The 17,225-nt window shown below is 32.2% G+C and overlaps 1 protein-coding gene across 3 annotated transcripts in view; it reads right to left on the reverse strand.

The window, feature by feature from the left end:
* LOC138703634 (uncharacterized) overlaps positions 1-16,867 on the reverse strand; it is a 63,118-nt gene extending 46,251 nt beyond the window's left edge. The window contains exon 1 of one of the 3 annotated variants that reach the window (XM_069831686.1): positions 16,606-16,867. The gene's annotated coding sequence lies outside the window, so the exon portion shown is untranslated. The remainder of the gene's footprint in view (positions 1-16,605) is intronic. The other 2 variants (XM_069831689.1, XM_069831688.1) reach the window with 2 other exon arrangements.
* Between the last annotated feature and the right edge of the window lie 358 nt (positions 16,868-17,225).

Raw genomic sequence — 17,225 nt, forward strand, 5'->3', positions numbered from 1 at the left:
TTCTTGTATTTTATCATAAAGTATGTATTTACTGCAACTCTTTTCTTACGTCTTATATTCTGTTGTTCTTTGTGTCTTGTGAATATTCTTGTATTTTAACGTTAACTTTATGTATTTACTAGAGCCTGGTTTTACATCTTGTATTCTGTCGTTTTTATGTGTTGTGATATCTTTATATTTTATCATTAACGGTATTTATTTACTTTAGGTCTGGTTCAATCTTAGGTTTATATTCTATTTTTTTGTGTTGTGATATCCTTGTATTTTATCATTAACGGTATGTATTTACTATAGGTCTGGTTTCAATCTTAGGTCTACATTCTATTGTTTCTTGTGTGTTGTGATATCCTTGTATTTTATCATTAACGGTATGTATTTACTATAGGTCTGGTTTCAATCTTAGGTCTATATTCTATTGTTTCTTGTGTGTTGTGATATCCTTGTATTTTATCATTAACGTTTTTATTTACTATAGGTCTGGTTTAAATCTTAGGTCCATATTCTATTGTTTCTTGTGTGTTGTGATATCCTTGTATTTTATCATTAACGGTATCTATTTACTAGAGCCTGGTTTTACATCTTGTATTCTGTAGTTTTTGTGTTGTGATATCTTTCTATTTTATCATTAACGTTTTTATTTACTATAGGTCTGGTTTAAATCTTAGGTCTATATCCTATTGTTTCTTGTGTGTTGTGATATCCTTGTATTGTATCATTAACGGTATGTATTTACTATAGGTCTGGTTTGAATATTATATTCTGTTGTTTTTTGTGTGTTGTAATACTCTTGTATTTTATTAGTAACGGCATGTATTTCCTATAGGTCTGATTTTAATTTTATATTTAGTTGTTTCTTGTGCGTTGTGGTGTTCTTGTATTTTATCATAAACGTATATAATTTATTTACTGCAAACCTATTCTTACGTCTTGTATTCTGTTGTTTTTTTGTTTCTTTTGAATATTCTTGTATTTTACCGTTAACATTATATATTTACTAGAGGTCTGGTTTTACATCCTGAATTCTGTCGTTTTTGTGTGTTGTGATATTCTTGTATTTTAACATTAACAGTATGTATTTACTATAGGCCCTGATCTCTCACACACGGACGCACGCACACACATTCTTGCATTTTATCATTAAAGGTATCTATTTATCATAGGCTGGTTTTAATTCTTTATTTTGTTGTTTCTTATATGTTGTGATATTCTTGTATTTTACGCAAAACTTAATACAGTTCTTTATGCCTTGTGAAAATTATAGGGTGATCGACTTTTCATGATGAGCTTGCCTTATACAATGTCACTGAGCAATGCTTTCCTTACTGTCTACTCGTATCGGACCAAAACATTACTGTCTCTATCAGAGAACGTAGATTGGGAAGTTAAGGGGTAGTTAGCAATGACTCTTTTTGAGGTATTATGTCCAGGGTTGATATATGCATATTTCTTATGTTAAATTCAACCATTGGCATAGTTTTAAACTCCACTATTTCGTCACTAAACTATCGGATTTGAAATGCTTAGTTCAAACCTCGTAACTGCTAAAAACCTGTTATATTGTGAGAAAATATCTACATCACAATATTTCATTGGCGAAGTGTATATTGATGATAGTAATAATAATAATAATAATAATAATAATAATAATAATAATAATAATAGTAATAATAATAACTTAATAATAAATGTCTAATTGCGGTATTTTATACCTGTGGTCGTTTCTTACGTCTTAATTGCCATTCGAGTTTCTTTCCATTTCTCTTTATGCAACTTCCTTTTTCTCACATCTTCTTCTATGCTTTCGCTCTCATTACATTTTCTTTTCAGTAGTATACCTATGTTTCATTTCCAGGCTTTTCATTTGGTAACCCTTCTTGTCTCATTCTAAGCATATGCTCATGTTAGCATTAGCATTAGCATTTTAGCAATTAATATTCGAGGAGAAAAATTCGCTCCGGCGCCGGGGATCGAACCTGGGTCCTTGGTTCTACGTACCAAGCGCTCTGACCACTGTGCTACGCCGAATTCAATCCACAGCACCGGACCGAACCCCTCTCCTTCATTGTTTCCCTTTGTAGCCTGACCCCAAGTTAGGCATAAATGTTGACGTATATGTCCAACTGCCATTATACTAGGAGCGCACTCAGCTGAGTGACTTTTTGGCCGGGATTCCGCAGTTACGTGCACAGTAATCTGTACAAATATATGCACTGCAGCTATGAGAATATTGAATTCGGCGTAGCTCAGTGGTTAGAGCGCTTGGTACGTAGAACCAAGGACCCGGGTTCGATCCCCGGGGCCGGAGCGAATTTTTCTCCTCAAATATTAATCGTTAATATCACAGGTATTATTCTGTAGGACAAATTAATAAAAAATCTATAATATTAATCTTTTAGGTTTTAAACTGTTCATTATGTCGCTATAAACTTTCATTACCCTTGATAACCCTGTATATCTTCACTTTGCTGGGACTCTTGGGTGTAGCTATCTTGTATGCACTGAGAGTAGGCTAAACATGTCGGTTGCTATAGTAACCATCGTGCTCCATCGCTTGTTACCCGTTATTTATAAACGTGCTCCTATTTGCACTGCATATGCCTCGACATTGTGACCTCTTTCTCTTTACTCAACTTCACTCGCAAATTTTTTCAGTTTAACTTGTCGACTACTGATTGTGGCTCAATTAAGATTATAGCCCGGTTCGTTACGAATCGTTTGGCATCACTGCGAACGTTCTGTCGCTTCGCATTTTCGAGTTACACTGTCTCGGCTGCCGCGCGACCCCCAAATTCGTGCCTCAAATTCTCCTTCCCGCGTATCGCTATATGAGGTCACCAGCTTCACCTCAAGGTCACATAGGCTACATTATTCCTTCGTCTGTCAATCGCCGTTCACTTCATTGGAATTTCGTCATGTGATTTACTAAGGCGCCACGTAACTGTTTATTTCGCCATATCACACGAAAATTAATATACTGAATTCATTATTTCACTAAACAGCTACGTAACATTTTAAAATTTATGAGCATAAAAATTCGCACTAAATTCTTATACCTAGGGATACCCTGTATGATAGAATATTACCTTACTTATTGTTCGATTTTACGGTGTTATATGTCATGTTTTAAATTGTTGATAACGTAAGGGCTAACAAGACATTGTAAGTACAGAATATCTAAGCCAAATTAATAACAGAAAGTACAATCCAATACCTTTTCAGCTGGTTCAGAATACGCCGTCTTCCATTCAAAATTTTATATTTCTCGTTCACGCTTGTAACCAGAATCAACTGTTAAACAGATGTAATTGCATCGTTGCAATGGTTATGATGTTCTCGACTGGTCAAAAGTTCAGATATAAAGATTACAATGTTAGATATGTACACTTCAGTGACGAAGTGAAACTAGTGCAAACGAATACTATGACAGTCTGGAATATGTTTGCTATTGTAAACTGTTTACACAGAACCACTGTAACATCTAAGAAAATAAAGTGTGGGTATGAATTGTTAAATATTAATATGAAACTAACGAAAATTGAATGAAATGTACTGTAGAATAGAATATGTCACAATGAAATGAAAGCAGTAATTTTTGTGTACACAGAATATACGAATTAACTTCGTGAAGTATTTGGAAAGAAGTTTCCTTTAAAGTGCTAACAAATGTTACTCATACTCGTAAATTCACTGTCACAGATGATAATAAAATAAATGTATGAAAATAGTTGCACAGGAGATACCAATGTAATAATAATAACAATAATAATAATAATAATAATAATAATAATACTTACTTACTGGCTTTTAAGGAACCCGGAGATTCATTGCCGCCCTCACATAAGCCCGCCATTGGTCCCTATCCTGAGCAAGATTAATCTAGTCTCTACCATCCTATCTCACTTCCCTCAAATCCATTTTAATATTATCCTGCCATCTACGTCTCGGCCTCCCCAAAGGTCTTTTCCCCTCTGGCCTCCCAACTAACACTCTATATGCATTTCTGGATTCGCCCATACGTGCTACATGCCCTGCCCATCTCAAACATCTGGATTTAATGTTCCTAATTATGTCAGGTGAAGGATGCAATGCGTGCAGTTCTGCATTGTGTAACTTTCTCCATTCTCCTGTAACTTCATCCCTCTTAGCCCCAAATATTTTCCTAAGAACTTTATTCTCAAACACCCTCAATTTCTGTTCCTCTCTCAAAGTGAGAAATAATAATAATAATAATAATAATAATAATAATAATAATAATAATAATAATAATAAGATAGCGGCCCTGGTCATACGATTGAAATGCTGGAACTAGGGCCTATCTCTTCCTGTAATTATTCTCATTTTCATTGTAATTGACAATGAAGAGATTCTGCTTCTTTCATGATCCGATACACTTTTTCCTGTAAAAATTTAATTTACTGCGAACACGTTGATCAATAACGGTCCTTGGTGTATTAAAAACTCAAGGAGACCGCCGGTATCGCTATTTATGACAACGGTATCTCCTCTGCCTAGTTATTAAGGCAACTAGTTTGTTATCTAGAGATATCCGTACAATTTGCGTGACGTATCACCCCGCCCACCGTAATATTTTATGTTTAACTTTTTCATCAGAACAGCCTTTTTATATATAGTCACGTTTGTCTCTGAATCACACGTCTTCTGATATCATCCCTAGCTTTACAGTAACAATGCCGTGTTACTCTATCTCAATCTAACCTTTGGTATACAGGGCTCATACAAAGGACCTTTCCGGTTTCGAACACATGTAATTTATGTTCTATGAATCTGAGGTGCATGAAAATAGTATCAGTGAAAAGAGAAAATAAACTTTAGTTCATTACCTTAAAGATCTTCAATGTGTCCCCCCCTTGGTAACACGGCACACGTCAAGCCTATAGTCCCGTTCCACGTAGGTACGCGGATTTTCCGACCCCCAAATTCTGAGGTTATGTCTGTTGTCCTTACCAGAAACTATTTTTCTTAAACATATATCAAAATATTTGCACCATGTACGCCTAATAACCCTAAAACCCCGTATCGTATATACTTATGCTTCTTTTTTTTTTAAAGTTCTTTACAAGTTTTTAAGAGTTGGGTACTAAATATTATTTCACAATCTTAATAGACATTAGACAGATATATTCATGGCTAGCTTGAGTACTCTGTCTTGTGGTTAGTTTGGCTCAAAACCACCACTTAAATCAAGGCAGAAAATACGTAAGACTTCTCACACAAACCCGGCGTCTTTGAAAGGAAGGCGCAACTCCTCTTTACTCCGCTAGATTTGCAACCGGAGACACTACAACTTGATCCTAGAGTGGGATTGATAGTACAGGGCTCCTATAAAAGACCTTTCCGGTTTCGAACACATATAATTTACGTTCTATGAATCTGAGATGATTGAAAATAGGATCAATGGAAAGAGAAACTCAAAACGTTTAGTTGTGGATTAACTCCACGATAGTAAAATAAATAAATAAATAAATAAATAAATAAATAAATAAATAAATAAATAAATAAATAAATAAATAAATAAATAAATAAATAAATAAATAAATAAATAAATAAATAAATAAATAAATAAATAAATAAATAAATAAATAAATAAATAAATAAATAAATAAATAAATTAATAAATTAATAAATTAATAAATTAATAAATTAATAAATTAATAAATTAATAAATTAATAAATTAATAAATTAATAAATTAATAAATTAATAAATTAATAAATTAATAAATTAATAAATTAATAAATTAATAAATAAATAAATAAATAAATAAATAAATAAATAAATAAATAAATAAACAAACTAATAAGTAAATAAGTAAATAATTAAATAAGTAAATAAATAAATAAGTAAATAAATAAATAAGTAAATAAATAAATAAGTAAATAAATAAGTAAATAAATAAGTAAATAAATAAGTAAATAAATAAGTAAGTAAATAAATAAATAAATAAATAAATAAATAAATCAATCAATCAATCAATCAGTCAATAAATCAATAAATCAATAAATAAATCAATACATCAATAAGTAAATAAATAAGTAAGTAAATAAGTAAATAAATAAGTAAATAAGTAACTAATAAGTAAGTAAATAAGTAAATAAATAAATAAGTAAATAAATAAGTAAATAAATAAATAAGTAAATAAATAAATAAATAAATATGTACGAATAGAATATGTAATTATATAAAATCAAGGGTTCCAGTGATAAATAAGAAGATATGAACAATATGTCTCCAAGACTGTTTTTGTCAGAGAAACTAATTATGCCTATAATAAAACGTCACTAATAAAAAGTGGCATGAGATTTAGAGTATCCATGTAATTGTATGAAACGTTTGTGTTCTCGATGGAGTGTTAGTGTGATATTTAGTTTTTAGAGTTCGTTCCTTTTTATAAGGATCATGAATATGATTGGGAGTGAAGTAACTTCAATGCAACCTATGTCTTGTATTATTTTTCATTTAGACTTTATCATATTTCTTTATAGAGTAGGCCTATGTACCACATACGATATCTTTACAAGTATTTTTATTTACAATGGAATTACTGTGTTTCATTCCAATTGGTTTGCTGAAGAGCCCTTAGTATGTGTCTATGACGTGAGAAATAAAATTTGACTGCCTCCGTGGTCTGGTGGTTAGCATGATGGCTTCCAGATCTGGAGGTTAGGAGTTCGATTGCCGGGCTCGGTTTTAAGGAAATTTTTCTTGAAGGAAAGTTCCCGGAGTGTCCAGAGCTACAACGCTCATCTCGGCCTTGAATTTGTCAACTGTTGCGTATATGCATAGATTTAGTCATGTAACATTTTCGACAACAATTTTTATAAAACAGTTCAATTTGTTATTCATATTAACCTATAAGTACTATTAAGTTATTCAGATACTGCATATCTGTTTTTAGAAACTCACATTTGTCGGATTCCAATTGAACGAAGTCTTTCAATGGCTTCGCGTAACCGTGATGTATGTTACTCCAAAGCTTCCGCAAAAACAATTACATCATCAAGATAAACAAATGATCGTAATCCTATGTGCCTGCTCATACATTATTCATTAATCTTTGAAACGTTGTAGGTGCGGCCTTTACGCTAAATGGCATGCGAGTGAATTCATAATGACCTGAACTCGTATTAAATTCTGTCTTTTATCTATCTCCGGAACTCGGTGGTATTTGCCAATAGCCACTAGCGCAATCTAGGGATGAAAAGTAGGGGAGTAGTGGGTACAGTGAGACACAAAATATTAAGACATATGTATGCAAGTGATAATTCAAGTATTTTTAAAATCAAGTGCAATAGAAATAGACATTAAAACATGGAGTATAATAATACATAAACAAAAATATTAATAGATAAAGGACATAATATACAATACGTGTTTGTCAAAAAAATGCAAATGTCTCACTGTTCCCATTCAGGAGGGTACAGTGAGACACCACAGTGTCTATTAACGGACATTGAAATGATTTACATTTATTTCAAAAGAAAACAAAAACTTGCTGTCTCTTTATCTTGACATGTTCTGTAGGCTTATTTAGAATCATTTTGATGTCTGACTTCGAAACCATTGAAACATCTGGAACACATGGAAAAGTGAATTTTCCATGACATTTCAAACTTTTGCGAAAAAATGAAATGAATTTTTGATAATAAAAAAGCTTATAATTATAAGAATTTAATGTAATTCTTTATTATTTTTTAACATTTTCTTAAATTTTGTGAATAATTTTTTATTTATGAAATCATTAAAATGTAATGTATCCATTATTTTAAGCTACAGTTCCTAAATTGGTTACTAGTATGTTCATTTTTAATGTTAGTTACTGGTAAATGTAATATAATTACAGTTTGTTTTTGCAAATCATTGGTACATGGGGACAGTGAGACGTCTCAGTGTACCCTTCAATGGCATGTCTCACTGTTCCCTTTTCGCATAGTTAATTTAAAAATGACGCCATCTCTTCAAAATTAAAACAAGAAAGACGAAACTTTGCCGAACATAATCTCAAATATCATAGTATTAGGTGCTAAAACATTCATATTTATATCTCATTTGTATATCCAATATAACCTTCATTAAACGCAAGCCAAATTTTACTTCTAGAGTGAAAAATTCCGAATTATTTTTTCATCACTCAGCTTTATAACTAGAATCAAAGAGAGTATGAAAATACTGTTACTTTACTCATGCAACATACAACTCCACTGTTACCAACATCTCAACATCAAAATTTACCATCTAATAAAAAATGTCTCACTGTTCTCCCTGTCTTACTGTACCCACTTCTCCCCTGTCTACTTCTCCGTAACTTATCCAATATGTCCTGCACATTCGGCAAAGGATAACTATCGCCAATGGTTGCTTCATCTAATTTACGAAAACCGACACAGATTCTCTACTTCTTAACGCCTGACGCATCTAATTTCTTTGGGACCACTAAAATTGGAAAATTCTATGGACTTGCACTATCTTTAAAAATCCCTTGTTCTTTCGTCTGTGTTACGTCTCGTCTACTTCCGACTTACGATGTTCTGGTATCCTATAATTTTTAATGCCATTGCTCGTCCTTGAGGTATACTCGGAGTAGGAATACGATGCTGCATGCCTCTTGTTTCATTTAACGAGTCTCCTGGTAATCTAAAAATGTCAAGAAATTCATAAGAGCGCACGTGTGGACTGTGTGCATCTTTCCTCCACGCCGCGAGTATGAAGAGTTGCAGTGGCGATCTTTTAATTTTACATTAAGAAAAGTACAAATAGGCCTATTTGTTGTATTTTTACATCGTTATTTTTTATTTTATTGTATTTTGTAAGCACTATTAGCAATTGAGCCGTCCAGAGCAGAAATAGTGTAAGTCAAAAATGGGTAATGAGGGTTAAAGTAAACATTCTGTAAAATACAGCGCAAAGTAGCAAATAAAATTCAATTTATTTAATCTATTAGTAGTCAGTGGATAGCAAGAAGGCCATATTAATTGCTACTTTGCGCTGTATTGACAGAATTTTTACTTTAAACCTCATTACCCAATTTTGACTTACACCACTTTTACTCTGAACGGCTCAATTATAACTAACCAACTCATCACGCAAGGAAAGCTAATTCTTAAATAGGAATATACAGTATACTGGGTGTTCAGTTCAAAATGTGTCATGGCTCGCTGTATGCCGTCATGTGGCTAGCCGATGAGCCTAGAGAATTCAATCTTCCTACACTTCCGTATGTGCCAGAGAAGTTGCCTAGGAAGTACGGCGTTCATTCTGAAGAGTACTTACCGATACGTACGGTAACGCCGGTAGTGGCAGGAATGTGAACTGTTTGGAAACACGTATTGAGGTGAGTTTTTTCTTACTGTCGAGATATGTGGAGAGGGTTAAGACGATTACTTACGTATTTGTTGACATTTCGACGATCAACATGGACACGGAGCATTTGATTTGTGTTGTGGAATATTGTGGTACGCAACCGATGATAACAAATACCCTGCGTACGACTTGGCCGCGCAAAACACAGTTCGAAAGAGGTTATGGTAGCACACAGACTGTACAGACCGCCATCTGTTGCTACGACGTTCAAGTTATACCGTACACGTTCTCAAGTTCAGATTGAACGCCTTGATTAATAGGCAACTTCTCTGACATAAAAGTTGAAACTCGCTTCAAATCCCTGACTCATCAACAGTGACGCCATGACACGCTTTGAAATGAACGCCTAGTATATAATAATATTTTATATCATTTTCTGTATTTAATATCTAAATGAATTTTGAAACAAAACTAAACATGTTGAAATAGGTTATTTCCTTTGCAATATTACAGTAACAAATATTTATAATCCAAGAACTAGAAATACAGAGTTGTTTCGGATCTCTGATAACGAACTTGAATGACGTCATGTGTGTCAGGAATCACACCGACAGCTGAATTGCGGCGAGAGGTGACAGACCAGTAGTGAGTGATTTCATAATCAGAGTGCACGGTGTATCACAGTAGCATTGCCCAAGAAAATCGAGCCGTTTTAGGAGGGGTACGTTACAATTGAAGAGTCCACTGCAAGAATGATGGATGTCATTTGGAATACATTTTTCAGGAGAATCAATTGAAAGTTTGAAATGCTTAGTGCTCAAAGCTTAACTGTGATTTTCCGATCATTACTAGACAATGACTATCAGTGATAATGCCATATAACTCTTTATGCACATTCTATATGTCTTAAGCTATGCATTGACAATCTTGGATCATTTTCGACAAGAAAGTGACATCCATCATTCTTGGAGTGGACTCTTCAATTCTTTCCGATGCCAAGTACAGTTACGTGAAAATCATAGGAGCCTGCAAAAAAGTGGTTTCGTTTTTTCCAAGAAAGGCATCTCGTGTGTACCTAATAAGACTGACAAAGCTCGGATGGGATTAATTCCAGAATGGAAAAAGCAAGCAAATCCACCCCCGTCACAAGTCGCCGCATCCCATGAGATGATACAAATTAATTCCTTTCGAGCTTTACCAATCTTATTAAGTACACAGAAGATGCCTTTCTTGGAAATAACAAACCTCGTTTATTGAAGGCTTCTTTTATTTTCACTTAACTGTACTTGGTATTGGAAAGGGTCGTTATGTACCCCTCCCAAAAAGGCTCGATTTTCTTGGAAATTTCTGCTGTAAGTCGCCGTGCACTCTGACTATGAGATCACTCACTGCTGGTCTGTCATCTCCCACAACAGTTCAGCTCTCGTGTGACTCCTGACGCACATGATGTCATTCAAATTCGTTATCAGAGATCGTAAACAACCATGTACATTGTTCCAAAGTCCTTAAAGTTTTGTGGTCAAAAGTTTATGAAATTGAAAACCTCATTATAGTTAGAGTTATTTGTTATGTGAGACACACTATTTCATTTTTATTTTATTTTATAAGTACTAACCAACTCATAACTTACGAAAAACTATCCCTTGAATAGGAACAAATAAATGCTTATATTCTATTTTACTTTATTTTCTATATTTAAGAAATGTATTACAAAACAACTAAACGTGTTGAAATAGGTCATTTCTTTTATAATATTACAGTAACAAATATTTTGATCAAAGAATTATTAACACATTGTTCCATAATTCTCAACATTAATGTCAAAATTTTATGAAATAAAAAATCATTTACAGTTTGAGTTATTTTTATGCAAGATAAATAACTATTAAGAGAATAAATAAACATTGCAACACAAGTTTGACGTATGTGTTTATGCACCTGTATAGCTGATTATTTTCAGATTTACTTTTTCAGAAATTGTAGTAGCATATAGCTAATTTAATCTTTGTTTTTTTTGGACTTGTGACATCTTTTATTTTATATGATACTTTCCTTCACTCTCCCCAAATAAATACATGTTTTCCCATTCTCGGTTAAAATATACTGATGGGAAAACCGCTCCTTTATTCACAGGTCTGTTTCTTTCCGTCATAATTGAAATACTGCAACAGACTTCTCTCTGACTCACTGCCTACTGGATCACATCCTATGACTGTTTACACTGCCTGCCCAATCAACGGTTATGCGCGAGTAGCCACAAGATAGCAGGTAGTGACTTTGCATATACAGATAATGTTAAGAGCGTGGGTACTGCCTGCCACCTAACGGCAAAATAACTTTGAGCAGGCAGTTTACGCAGCTATAGGATGCGATCCAGCAGGCAGTGCTCTGACTGTAACACTGCAGGTTCTATGTGTATATTTTGTAATGGATTTTCTTATTACTTGTTGGTAATTCGATTTTTTATTAAAATAAGATATTATATATAGTATATATATGCTATATAAATTAATTATTTAAAGTTATACTGCCTACCGCGACACGCATGAGCAAATCCAGTTTGGTTGCCCACACAGTGGAGGAAATGAACCCTCTTCCACAAAATCATTGAGATGCTCAACGCTGGTCTAGAGTCTGGAAATTTATGTAAACGCGAGTGTGATTGATTATTAATAACTAACCAGTCTTCAAATAAATAATACAATTAATTATTCCAAATATTGGAAATACGAGCAGCAGAATAATGTTGAATGATGATCATTGCTCCATAAGTTCAGAGACCTCATCTGAAGCCTTCACCGTTGAGTGCCATCGTGTACAATGGAGCTAATTATGTTAGGAATAACGACTCCGAATGGTTCTGCATTGCTGCCAAAGTTCTAAATTATAATTAATTGTGGTGATAGGCGGTTTATTAGAGTACACTACGCTTTTACAGGGAGATATTTTTCCTATTCCCATACCAGCTTTAATTTGATTAATTTTACTAACTAATTTATGTAGATAATTACAAAGAAACGAGTTCGATCAATTAAAATATGTCTCAATAAAACTTATTTACTTACAGTTATATTACAGATTATTCTGTATAGTTGTGAAACTTGAACCCTCACTTTGAGAGAGAAACAGAGGTTAAAAGTGTTTGTGAAGAAGGTGCTTAGGAAAATATTTGTGGCTAAGAGGGATAAAGTTACAGGAGAATGGAGAACGTTACACAACGCAGAATTGCATGTATTTTATTCTTCACTTAACATAATTAGGAATATTAAATCTAGACATTTGAGTTAGGCAGGGCATTCTTTTAAAACTGTAGTATATTATATTTGACATTCATGTAGAATGCATAATCCATTTACACAGTATGTCCATGAGTATTGTGTGAATGAATGAATGAATGAATGAATGAATGAACGAACGAACGAAGGAACGAAGGAACGAAGGAACGAACGAACGAACGAAGGAAGGAAGGAAGGAACGAACGAACGAACGAAAGAACGAACGAACGAACGACAGTAAATTTAAATAAATCCGAATGATTATGTAAAATGTGAAACTCGAATTTGAGCAATAAAATACATATGTACTTCTTTTAACACTGTAGTATATTATGTTTGACATTCATGTAGAATGCATAATCCATTTACACTGTATGTCCATGAGTATTGTGAGGATGAATGGATGAATGAATGATTGAACGACAGTAAATTTAAATAAATCCGAATGATTATGTAAAATGTGAAACTCGAATTTGAGCAATAAAATACATATGTACTTCTTTTAACACTGTAGTATATTATGTTTGACATTCATGTAAAATGCATAATCCATTTACACTGTATGTCTATGAGTATTGTGAGGCTGATTGAATGAATGATTGAATGACAGTAAATTTAAATAAATCCGAATGATTATGTAAAATGTGAAACTCGAATTTGAGCAATAAAATACATATGTACTTCTTTTAACACTGTAGTATATTATGTTTGACATTCATGTAAAATGCATAATCCATTTACACTGTATGTCTATGAGTATTGTGAGGCTGAATGAATGAATGAATGAATGAATGAATGAATGAATGAATGAATGAATGATTGAATGACAGTAAATTTAAATAAATCCGAATGATTATGTAAAATGTGAAACTCGAATTTGAGCAATAAAATACATATGTACTTCTTTTAACACTGTAGTATATTATGTTTGACATTCATGTAGAATGCATAATCCATTTACACTGTATGTCCATGAGTATTGTGAGGATGAATGAATGAATGAATGAATGAATGAATGACAGTAAATTTAAATAAATCCGAATGATTATGTAAAACATGAAACTCGAATTTGAGCAATAAAATACATATGTACTTCTTTTAACACTGTAGTATATTATGTTTGACATTCATGTAAAATACATAATCCATTTACACTGTATGTCCATGAGTATTGTGAGGATGAATGAATGAATGAATGAATGATTGAATGACAGTAAATTTAAATAAATCCGAATGATTATGTAAAATGTGAAACTCGAATTTGAGCAATAAAATACATATGTACTTCTTTTAACACTGCAGTATATTATGTTTGACATTCATGTAAAATGCATAATCCATTTACACAGTCCATGAGTATTGTGAGGATGAATGAATGAATGAATGAATGATTGAATGACAGTAAATTTAAATAAATCCGAATGATTATGTGAAATGTGGAACTCGAATTTGAGCAATAAAATACATATGTACTTCTTTTAACACTGCAGTATATTATGTTTGACATTCATGTAAAATGCATAATCTATTTGCACTGTATGTCCATGAGTATTGTGAGGCTGAATGAATGAATGAATGATTGAATGACAGTAAATTTAAATAAATCCGAATGATTATGTAAAATGTGAAACTCGAATTTGAGCAATAAAATACATATGTACTTCTTTTAACACTGTAGTATATTATGTTTGACATTCATGTAGAATGCATAATCCATTTACACTGTATGTCCATGAGTATTGTGAGGATGAATGAATGAATGAATGAATGAATGAATGATTGATTGAACGACAGTAAATTTAAATAAATCCGAATGATTATGTAAAATGTGAAACTCGAATTTGAGCAATAAAATACATATTCATGTAAAACGCATAATCCATTTACACTGTATGTCTATGAGTATTGTGAGGCTGAATGAATGAATGAATGAATGAATGAATGAATGATTGAATGACAGTAAATTTAAATAAATCCGAATGATTATGTAAAATGTGAAACTCGAATTTGAGCAATAAAATACATATGTACTTCTTTTAACACTGTAGTATATTATGTTTGACATTCATGTAGAATGCATAATCCATTTACACTGTATGTCCATGAGTATTGTGAGGATGAATGAATGAATGAATGATTGAACGACAGTAAATTTAAAAAAATCCGAATGATTATGTCAAATGTGAAACTCGAATTTGAGCAATAAAATACATATGTACTTCTTTTAACACTGTAGTATATTATGTTTGACATTCATGTAAAATGCATAATCCATTTACACTGTATGTCTATGAGTATTGTGAGGCTGAATGAATGAATAAATGAATGATTGAATGACAGTAAATTTAAATAAATCCGAATGATTATGTAAAATGTGAAACTCGAATTTGAGCAATAAAATACATATGTACTTCTTTTAACACTGTAGTATATTATGTTTGACATTCATGTAAAATGCATAATCCATTTACACTGTATGTCTATGAGTATTGTGAGGCTGAATGAATGAATGAATGAATGATTGAATGACAGTAAATTTAAATAAATCCGAATGATTATGTAAAATGTGAAACTCGAATTTGAGCAATAAAATACATATGTACTTCTTTTAACACTGTAGTATATTATGTTTGACATTCATGTAAAATGCATAATCCATTTACACTGTATGTCTATGAGTATTGTGAGGCTGAATGAATGAATGAATGAATGATTGAATGACAGTAAATTTAAATAAATCCGAATGATTATGTAAAATGTGAAACTCGAATTTGAGCAATAAAATACATATGTACTTCTTTTAACACTGTAGTATATTATGTTTGACATTCATGTAGAATGCATAATCCATTTACACTGTATGTCCATGAGTATTGTGAAGATGAATGGATGAATGAATGATTGAACGACAGTAAATTTAAATAAATCCGAATGATTATGTAAAATGTGAAACTCGAATTTGAGCAATAAAATACATACGTACTTCTTTTAACACTGTAGTATATTATGTTTGACATTCATGTAAAATGCATAATCCATTTACACAGTCCATGAGTATTGTGAGGATGAATGAATGAATGAATGAATGAATGAATGAATGAATGAATGAATGAATGAATGAATGATTGAATGATTGAATGACAGTAAATTTAAATAAATCCGAATGATTATGTAAAATGTGAAACTCGAATTTGAGCAATAAAATACATATGTACTTCTTTTAACACTGTAGTATATTATGTTTGACATTCATGTAAAATGCATAATCCATTTACACTGTATGTCCATGAGTATTGTGAGGCTGAATGAATGAATGAATAAATGATTGAATGACAGTAAATTTAAGTAAATCTTTGTAATTACATGAAAGGTGAAATTGGAATTCAAGCAATAAAATTAAATATGTACAAAATTTAACATCAGGAAATTTAAAAATGTATCTTCTGGTAATGTGTAAACAATAAAAACTTGTTTTGCTTCAATATTACATAAATTAAGTGATAAAATATAAATCATCCCTTTTCTTAAACTGACAATGTTTCTTGACGCTTTTAATTAAATTTTTTATCTACCTAGTTTAAGTATTATGAATGCGAACATCCTGTTTCTAATCTTGTGTATTATTGCCGAATGTTCTGGTTCGTATATACTTACTGGATAATAATAATAATAATAATAATAATAATAATAATAATAATAATAATAGTAATAATAATAATAATACAGGAGAATAATATAGGACAAATTATGTATACATAGACAAAATGTGTATAACGAAATACTTAAAATGTATTTTTCCATGAAAATATCGGAATAATTGCTTAACCTTCACAATATATATTCTGTTTACGCTTCATGTAACGAGAAAGTAACAGACCATAGTATCTTGGACGTCCAAGGAGGAGATGGGAAAGTCAAAACTGACATGCACATTTTGTTTGTTAGATGAGGGTAGTACGGTGAAAGAGAAATGAAGTAAGATGTCTAAAAATAAAGTTAATTTCAGTACTCACAGTTCATTCTCAAAAGTAACAGTACTTCATTTCTGTTGGCTTAAGTTTGTATCACAGATGAGTTGTACATTTCGTAGGCTACTGTCCGACGAACATGCTTGTTATTGACTGGTACACGCCATGTGGACATATCCCACATCGCTTATCACGCGAACTACATCACTAATTGTATTGCAATTTGTTAGCCGGATCTTCCAGCGCTTCCCAGCTAGAGACGCCGGCGCGCAAAGTTCACAAGATAACTACCGGTGACATTAGGCGTGACATTGACCTTGACTTCCAAGCCTTCATCCTGGCGCCGCCGGCGCGTTTGTTTCCTGCTTTCGACTTCAATTGCAGACGCTGTGATTTATGTGGAATAATAATTGAAGATATAATTACATTTAAATTTTCATTACTCGAGGTCGCCGATCAGAACAGCTATTATCAGCAGGATATGAATAAGTTTCTTTACATTTAGCCTAAGGTCAATAGGAAAGAAAAACTTAACTTTATTTTAATCGTTTAACTATTGAAACTTTTGACTCAATTAAGTAGTTTCGATTGAATGAGGTTGTAAACATGTTATGCTAGTGCACTCTAATATTTAAAATTTCTAATAATAAAAAACAACAAAAATT

The sequence above is a fragment of the Periplaneta americana genome, chromosome 7 (genome assembly GCF_040183065.1).
Source record: "Periplaneta americana isolate PAMFEO1 chromosome 7, P.americana_PAMFEO1_priV1, whole genome shotgun sequence".
NCBI classification, from domain to species: Eukaryota; Metazoa; Arthropoda; class Insecta; order Blattodea; family Blattidae; genus Periplaneta; species Periplaneta americana.